Source organism: Penaeus japonicus, unplaced genomic scaffold, assembly GCF_977035675.1.
Source record: "Penaeus japonicus unplaced genomic scaffold, GWHDUDI00000001_assembly GWHDUDI00000001, whole genome shotgun sequence".
Lineage (NCBI taxonomy): Eukaryota > Metazoa > Arthropoda > Malacostraca > Decapoda > Penaeidae > Penaeus > Penaeus japonicus.
Window position 1 is genome coordinate 42,242,841 of NW_028234403.1, and position 10,000 is coordinate 42,252,840.

At 42.3% G+C, this 10,000-nt stretch overlaps 1 protein-coding gene across 3 annotated transcripts in view; it reads right to left on the minus strand.

The window, feature by feature from the left end:
• LOC122247761 (uncharacterized) overlaps nucleotides 1–10,000 on the minus strand; it is a 189,662-nt gene that overhangs the window by 106,652 nt on the left and 73,010 nt on the right. The window lies entirely within an intron of this gene.

Here is a 10,000-nt window from a genome sequence, read left to right on the forward strand (position 1 = left end):
TATTGTCATGTCACTAGAACGACAAATCCTCCGGGGTGACAACTGCCCATTCTAAAGGAATTTGGGTTAGATGTTAAGGGGCCGGTCATAACACCTAAGTTACCCTTTGCTTAAGGTTAGAAGGGTAGTGGAATCCAAAATGTAATCAAAGAGAGAAAGGAGGAGATCCATAAACAGTCCTGGAAACTAATCCTAGACCTAAGAATTTTAGCCCATTAGAAGTGTAAAACCTATAAAGACATTTAATAACGATTTTGTTGATATTTCTAAGTCACAAGGAAAATTATTGAAGATTTTTTTTTTTAAGTGTTACAGAAATCTTGTGAGAAATGTTGAATTCCTCTCCTCCGATGTGCGGTATCTCTGCATCACATAATAAGGGTTAGACTCGGCGAATCTGAGCGAGACAAAACTGACCGCCATTGTAGAGAAGACATGGCAGAAGCAGCTACATGGGAAGATAAGATACCGACAGGCCATTTCAAACCAGAACAAGAAAATACTGAAGGTACGTTTTCCTTTAACTAATAATCACTTCCATTCTATATATCTAACACCTGAAACGAGTTGCGATAATCTCCAGTCTGTCTTTCTTTATCAAGTTCAACAAAATAGGAAAGAGACGAATAATATCACACCCAGACAATGCGAAGATTCATTCGGAGAAGACCAAGAGCTTGTACAACTGCTGCCTGTAAACCGGCACTAAACGTCCACAACTATCAAATTTATTATACCCGAGTCCGCTATAACACAACCCCGAACGATACATTTGTCTGAGAGGCAAACTGTGTTATCTAAGGGTGCGAGGAGGTTATGGACCAGTGTGAAGGAGTGTGGGATAAGTGTAGGATACTCATAGAAGGATACGGAATGAAGGTACCTCGCGGAGACGCCTTGCTCGGCCCGCTAGGATGTTCCGAAGGGAAATTAACCTTTGACTCGGTGTGCTAATGTAGCTGTTGAGAGAGACGACTAACGTCAGGTTGAATGGGGTGTTTGGCTTATGTATTCATATGCATACATGTTTACATGAATGATGTTTGTGCTTGTGTGCTTGTGTGTGTGTGTGTGTGTGTGTGTGTGTGTGTGTGTGTGTGTGTGTGTGTGTGTGTGTGTGTGTGTGTGTGTGTGTGTGTGTGTGTGTGTGTGTGTGATTTTATGTATACATATATATTACATATATAAACATACATATGTATGTATATGTGTGTGTGTTTTACATCTGCATAAGTACAACCACAGCTCTTTATTCACACACAATCAAATCGACCGTCACCATAACTGCGTTGATTCAAGTCGTGTTAACATTCACTGAACAAATCTCTTCATAATGAACTTTCACCCAAATCCAGAGCTTTTATAAACTCATTTGGTATTTTTCTTTTGTATTTGAAGAGACATTCCATTAGCAAAACAAATATATCCGATTTTAGGTCAAAATTGACATCACAAATTATAAAAAGCCCAGAAGTTATGTAAGACTCCCCCCTACACCCCATCCCACTCCCCTCCATACTACAACCTGCCTCTTGTATCGGCAGGATGAAATAAATCCTTTTAGAGTCGTACACCTGATCGCCGCTCCTGATTGACTCGACCAAAGCTCATCAACATGTTCCGGACTCAATAATGAGGCGCTAATCTATTGGAATGGAGTCATAAGCCTGACTGATAACCCTCAGCATGACTTCGAGATATTTCGCCAGCTGTAAATCAACCCTTCGTCTCTATCGATAACTTCTGATGACCTTCGTGACCTCGTCGTTGGGCAGGTATGCGAGTTCCGTAGGCACTGTTGGGCAGACGAACGCACGCATGGGCACGCTCGGAGACTAGAGTTAGCCAGGTGTTTCACGCGACAATCACCTCTATCGCAGACCCCCATCCATCCTTTGGTCTCCTCGGTGTCCCAAAAGAGCGCGGACATCACCCTGACTTCGCTATCGACTCTGACTGACTCTAATTGGGCGATGAGTGGCCGATCCCGCGAGATACGGAGTCATACACCACCCGAGGGACACAGGTGTCTGCGCTCTCCAAATCCGGATGCTGAAATATGGGCCTTATCATTTATTTATTTATTCTTCTATTTTGCTCCCTTATACATGCCCTGAAACAAGGATCTTTTCTTCCCAAATTTATATGTCAGTATTTGTATGAATAAAGTATGCTTTACGTGTGCTGGTTTGTACATTGTAGGTACGTATGTTGAATATATGCGCGAGCTGCTGATTTACTTAAGAGCAATTATGATCGTTAGGCATATCAATTACTGACAGTTATTTTGTTCCTGCCGTGGAAGGCTTTGCCCACAATGCACACTGACCCCTACCGGCCACCACGCTGCTCCGCTTATTAGGATGAGCGACACCTCGCACGTAACACTTACATAATCGGTCCATTCGCTTGCACGGACGTGGCCAATTTAGTTTGGTCATTATGCAAAGTCTGTTACGTCCCTCAGGATGATAGTATAGTTACTGTCTAACTACCTTAACAAGCCACTAACAACGGCCGTTGGAGACTCGCAGTTGGTCGGGAGTGTGCGGCTGGTAAGCGACCCTGGCCTGCCTTTCGTAGCGCTGTAGGGGGCGCTAAGCATAACCACGTGGTGCGAAAATATTGCTTACGTTTATGTGGCGAATGCAAGTGTTTGTGCAGCTCATAATCAAGATATGTTTCGTTCTCCTTCCCGTCCTCAGTTTGGTACACATTCTTTATTTTCGTTTACTTTCATTTCATGTCATAAACCCTTGTACAGAGTACCTGTTAACACAGTCAATCAGTCTTCCTTACTTTGCATGGTGATTACGGTCTGAAACAAAAGCCGCTTACACTTTAAGCATCATGCAAACCACCCAAGTGTTAAAATCGGACCTTCGTTGGCGAGACAGTACACCGGGTTCAGGGAGGAAAGCTTACTAGGGTACGAACAAAAAGATAAATCAGCGATTCCTTTCTCAGCGAGCTCACAGGCTTGAAATGTAATGGCACTCAAACCAAACCTCGTGATGGGATTCTGTCTGGGAACACGTAGGAAAAGAAATAGGATGTTGTAAGTAACTGAGTACGAAATAGTTTTGAATAATGAAAACGTATTTTTATGGACTACATGAAATAGTATATGAGTAATGTTGAATGGGTCTTGATGAATGAGTTTATCAGTATATTACGTTCAGTTTTGTGATGTTTATCCCCATTCATGATTGTGAGCAGTTTTCACTATAGTGCGGTACGAATGTCTTCTATGAACAATTCATTTCATTTCATTCATTTGGTGTAGGAAATAATATTGATATTTCAGTGGCTTCTGTAACTGTCATAATAAATGCTCAAACACAAAACAAAATCCAACAGATGAGTTAAATCAATGCTACTCAACATTACATCACAAACTGCATCGAGTCCCACTTAATCCAAGAGCTTTCTTTGCCATGTACAGCTCGGCCTTACAGCTCCTCCATATCAACAGCGCTTTCTGGGTGGCCTCTGCAAGGAAAGTCGAGGAGGAAGTGAGGTTTCTCCGTCTGCACGTCTAGGCCTTCACACGTCACTGAGCCCTGCGTTATCCGTGTATTTTTTTTGCGTCTGTTGTCACTAAAGAGAACGAGAGGGAGACTGAGAGAGATAAATGACTGATATTGCGAACAACGAAGGGAATGGCGGGATAACAAGTGAGAGAGTGAGATGAGGAACGGAGAAACTAGCACATACATATAAAGCATATGCACGTACTCACACACAGCTCGTTTTGTTTGTCAAAGTTCCAATGTTGTGTTTATCATTCAGGATGACATGTGGTCGGGGTGTCGTATGATATTTAACCCTGCATCGAGTGCGTAGTTAAAGCCATATTGAGCAAGTGCTAATCTAAAAATCTATGTTCAGATAGTCCTTGTACAAATCTGTCTGAATAAAATAAATAGACATCGAAATGACCGGTAAACCTGTCTGTTCGACCTTGCGTCTGGTTACATGTCGCATATTGTAAATAGATGTAAATGTTCACCTGGGCAATTTGTGTCCCGCCCTCTGATCCACGCGCACCGACGACCATGAATCTAATAATGTGCATAATCCATGGCGGGACACTCGTAGCGGCGCAGCCAGAGAAAATTGGGTACACAACGCACTGCGAACTCTCGCCGCCGCACCATGCCGTGTCTTGGTGCAGTACAAGGAAGCCTTATGCGTATCCTTTATCCGAGCAATCGTTGCAACTTGATCCTTCACCTTCACCTAGCACTTCTCCTTGAACCTCTCGGTGCCTTGTCCTTTCCCTAACTCATTCATAAACTTTCCCGCCATTTGAACACCTTCACAATACAAAAAGAAAAGCAACAACTTTCGTGTGTTTTTTTGCGTACCATTCACTTTTTTTAAACCTTGTATTTTTCATCTGTCCCAACATCCCTTCAGGATCACGTAGCATACTCCTCCCTCTCTCCTTGGAACTGCCATTGCCTAGTTCCTCCCAAAAACCCACCTTGAGGCCTCCCGCCTTTCTGGCCCCGAACCCTCCCAGCTGTTCCTTGTGAAATTTCCACTACGCTGATCATTGGTTGGGACGAAGGATATTTGAGGCTGTTAGGCGGAGTGGATTGCGCAACATCTTAAGGGTTAAGGCACCCCCCCCCCCCTCAGTGTTTCTACAATACCTTGTTCAGACATCGTAAAGTCACCGGAGATAACACTCGACTTTCTGCTAGAGCCGTGCTCCGTGTGCCTTTGCACTTGGACAAAGTTCATCTCAAGTAGTTTATATGGTTTGTAGTCAGAGGGTCCCAAGTTTTCCTGTCTGTAATGTAGATAAAGGCGATCAGGTTTATGGTCGTCACGGGGCCCTGGGGGTCATATCGTGCTGCTGTGGGTTATAGAGGGCGCCGGGAAGGCCGTAGCTCATGCTCCAGTCCTCAGACAAATAAGGAAAGTTACATAAGATCCAAGTATGGCGCAGGGGGAGGGTGGGTGGCCGAGGGGATAGTGGAGGGACCCGTGGAAGGGGTGCTGCCATAACGCTGTTATAAACCGCAATTACCCTAGAGATAATATATTATCCTTGCGACTTCGATGACCGCGGGAGGGACGATGGTAATGTTAACACGTGTTCAACCTTGGAGGATATAATGACACCCCGCCTATGGCGATGAAGCGTTTGCTGACGAGACGCGTAGTAAAGTACGAACTTTACAAACACAGGGCAAGTGAATTTTCATACTTTTTAAAGGTAAAAAACAAACAAAACAAAAAAAACGCGGTGAGTGTCGAAGAAGAACGGCTGGTTTTCTCCATCGTTCACCCTGGCTCCCGCCGACATCGTAGGTAATTATATCTTAGACATAATTTTTCACGCTGACCGGTCGCCCATCCTGATTATTATGCTTCGGGAGTGCTGTTTAATCAACCAGTCGTGCCTGCTCTAATCAGGCCACATTATAAAAGAAAAGACTCCAACAGCTATTTTATTTTCATTCACAGTGGTCGTTCAAAGACTTTTCTAAATCGTGATAAAGTAAACTGGATTTAGATTTTTTTCGAGACTGTTTATTCCTATTGCAAGGATATCTGAGCCCCGATGATTCTGTAACATGAGACTTGATTCAAGATCGTTTTTTATATATATTCTCGTTTTCTCTTTATGTTCGTTTACCTTCGTCTCATATTCACTGAGCGCTCTGACGAGTAAATCACATCTTGTTCTATCATGTTGTTAATGTAAACTTTTAAATTATTTGAGTTATATACTATATAAAAGGCTGTGAACGATATTTCTATTACTGTCTAAGTATTACTAGACATACATATTTTTAATGAACATCAACACTATATTCTAGATACCTATTGCTAAATCATTGAATAAGTTGTACCTTAATGATAAGAATTATACACATTTACCCAATACAATTCATTTCCCACAGTTGAATAACATCAAAGTTCACAATCAACATCTAACGCCATACATTTTTTACGTTTAGATTAGTCTCCCTTTATCTCATAGTCAGCGACTGAAGGTTTACATATGATGGAATCTATATATACAAGACAACTAAGATAACAAAGAACCTTCTTGGAAAGGTTAATAGTTATCTGGCTGTCATTCTTTGGTTCTTCCGCATAGTATGAAACTGCGTTTGTTTTAGTGTGTATGGATTTGTTTGCGATGATGTGTTTCATTTCATTATCTTTTCCCCTTTTTTCCATTTGATTTGCGTGTGTGAATCTTGAATGAAAGTATGTAAATAAACACGAACACTGTTTGATATTAAACGTTATTATATAAAAAAAAAAAATGTGAACCGTGATATCGGTTAAGTTTAACGTAAACATCGCCATTGTCTGAGCAATAGCTTTACATACCACTTATACTAGCAATAAAGGTAATACGGTTTTCAGACTAATAAAAAGCGGTTCCAGACCAGCATGCAAGTGTACCTTCTTCTTGCACTGACTATCAAAGAAGAAGTAATAATGGCGTTCAGCAATAATCCTATCACACTTCGACTGGCCTTGAAAGAGTAACTACAAGAGATGCTGTGAGATCAGATGAAAGAGACGTCAGAGTTACAATAGCTCGTGGGCCGACTCGTGAGCTAGCTTCACCGTGGCTAACATCGTAGCAAAGGCTTTTCGGAAGAAGGGGGTTGCCGGCTCGCCATTGAACGCGCTTTCGATTCGACTGATTTTCTCTTCAAGAGGACACAGCGGCAGGGGGGAGGGGGTGGAGAGACCGATAGGGAGGGGGCAAAGGGGAGTGGGGGGGAGGTGGAAGAGTTAGGTAAATGGGGAGTCCTAAGAAGCCTCTCGGGTTACCTTTGCAGAAAAGAAAAAATATTTGCTTTGTCGGGGACAGTTGTGGTTCACGGGACTTCAATGAATCCCAACTAGTTTCGCTTCGTTCTTGGATAAGATCACCGCAGTCACAAACGCTTACTCAGGTCTTCGCACAATAAGGAAGGTAATTGGTTGGTAAATGTGTAGCAGGGTTGTCTCCTTAAATGTGTTACCCTGCAGATGTAAGCAGTTGTGTATGTGTATGGATGTATGTGTATGACTATGGTTGTATTTGTTTATATGCATGTGTATTATGTACATACATACATACATACAAACAAACATACACACACTCTCTCTCACACACACACACACACACACACACACACACACACACACACACACACACACACACACATATATATATATATATATATATATATATATATATATATATATGCAAACATATACATATGTATATACGCATGTATGTGTATGTATATAGTATATGTATATATATATATATATATATATATATATATATATATATAAACACATGTACACACACACAGGAACATAGATAGGCAGAAATATATAGATAGATAGATAGATAGAAAGACATATATATGTATATACACACACACACACAAACACAAACACACACACACACACACACACACACACACACACACACACACACACACACACACACATATATATATATATATATATATATATATATATATATATATGCATGTGCGTGTGCGTGTATCAAAATAGATGCACATACAGACACGTCCAAATGGATAGACCATCACACCAGCCAAATATTCTCACAGCCTTCCCAGCTCCTCCCAAACATCCCGTTCTTCATGTTGTCTCTGACAGCCTGAACTACAGCAGGGTTTCGCTCGAACGTTTCTTTTTCTTTTCCCTCTATAGACCAGACTTTCGTAAAACTATAAACAATCCCCCTAAAACCATGACTCCGACGCAATGGGACTCCGCAGGGGACACCATTGATAAAATCAGCTACGAGTGTTTTCTCCGCCACCGACCAACCATAACTCTTTACAGCGTGTTTGCAGCCGCCGCCCAACCACCGCCGCTAACCGCAACCACTAAAATGCATCGCCTAAAGCCATCAATCAGCCCGCAATTCTCGCCAAAAATACGATCCACAACCTACGCCCAGCTACCATCACGGGGAACACTACATGGATTTTCTGAAGCCTCGCGAAATATATGAGCGCGGAGGTAAAGTTTCTAGGAACCCCTCTTGGTTGGCTGTTTGTGTTTGTTCGTTAAGGAGAGGGACTTGTTTGCGGGTACTGCTGGGTTTATTCAGGGATTATGTTTTGTGCTGTTAATGTTTCATAAGTCTTAATCTCTCTCTCTCTCTCTCTCTCTCTCTCTCTCTCTCTCTCTCTCTCTCTCTCTCTCTCTCTCTCTCTCCCTCTCTCTCTCTCTCTCTCTCTCTCTCTCTCTCTCTCTCCTAATAAAACTTCCCAGCAGTCCCGTGAAGAGACGCCAACCAAGACTGCCAGTCGTGCTTTCTAGTCCACACAGGACCCTCACAGACGCCCCTGATGGCCTTCCTGCGCAGCTCTGATGAGGGAGGTGTGAAGGGGCGCTGTCACACGATAATCAAGGTTTGATGTATTGCCCTCTGCCTGCGTGATGCATCCTGCTGCTTGTCTGTCTATGGGAGATGGTTTTACCTGCTGCCTCCAGACGCTGCTTCTTACTTGAAATGGTTAGCTGCTCTACATTTCTTCGAGCCAAACGCATGTACTGGCTTGTGAGGTTCGAAAATATTGAAGACTAGTACTGGATTATTCAATATTTTTCTAATGTCATTTGAGAGGAACCGTTTCAAAATACCTTAAATTGAATCTCTCTCTCTACTGAAAACCATCAATATGATATATATAGATTTTAAAAGTAGGTCATACTTCCTATATGAGGAAATAATTTGATTCCTTGAATAAGAGAGTAGATAAAGATAAAAACATAGAACCACCAATTTATCTATGATTCCGTTGACGAAAACATGCTTGTAAATAGAATATACTAGTCAGTTATCTGACTAAATAACTCATTGGAACGATAAAGGATTTTAATAGTAAGCACTATATTAGTTAAATAATTGAATAATGGGTTTATAAATATTTTCTAATTACAATGATTTCTAGCGCAAGCAGCACCTCCAATATCCAAACAATACGTCGTACGCGTAACCTTCCTCCTAAGTGATTCGGTAAGATTGTAAACAAAGGCTAGTGGACCACTGCCTTCCCTGCGGCGTTTCCCTGCCGATCCCTCACCTTGACCTCTCCGAATGTGGAAAATGAAATGCAAGGAAAAATGTTCCCTGCACTTTTCGCACACTTATCCCTGCCTTCCCTCCCTTCTACCTTTTCCTCGCGATCTAGGCACACTTCTTACACTCTTTCCTCCGTTACAGCGTGTGTGCGGTGCATTGGTTTCATCACTAACATTCATTCATCCCCGAGGCGAGATTCTCGAAACGAATTCCAAGTTAGAATATTGGAAAGAGCAGTCACCGAATTTATCCTTAATGTCTATGTATCCCAATATGTGAAACATTCCCTGGGCTCTCCGGCTCGTCTGTTATCTTTAGGTTTTGTGCAAGACATACATATCCCCTCTTCGCCTCGCCCTTTTCTCTTAGGGTATGAAAAATCCAAAGTAAAGGTCGCAATTGCCTGTCCCTATTCTGTTCTGGCTGCGATTCTAGAAGTAATATACTATGGATTAATATTGTTCTTCTTGTTTTTCTTTTTTTACTTCCTTTTATTGTAAACGCCGGTTTCCTCTAGATAACTGCATCTTACATTCAGTTTTTCTTTTTGAATATGGTAGTGTGACTTCCTTCTAGACCATTCGTATCATAATTCTATGGACCGCTATCGGGTTCACATACCTTCACTTCGAGACCTTCATGAGGTCGCTGTGTGATCACGCGATGCCACACACGTCCCGCCGACACCTCCCTGGGGACCTCCGCCTGTGTCGCCTTGTGTTCACATCTCTCACAACGACAATGTCTTTATGTTCCGGTTCTGGCCTTATGTAAATCCGTTTCTGGAGTTGTTGCCGCTCCTTTTGTCTCGATATTGTGGACAAGTTCGCGGAAGATCTGCAACGGATCTTACGCCAGGGTTGGAATGTGAATGGTACCTGAGACGTGTCATGCGCTGTG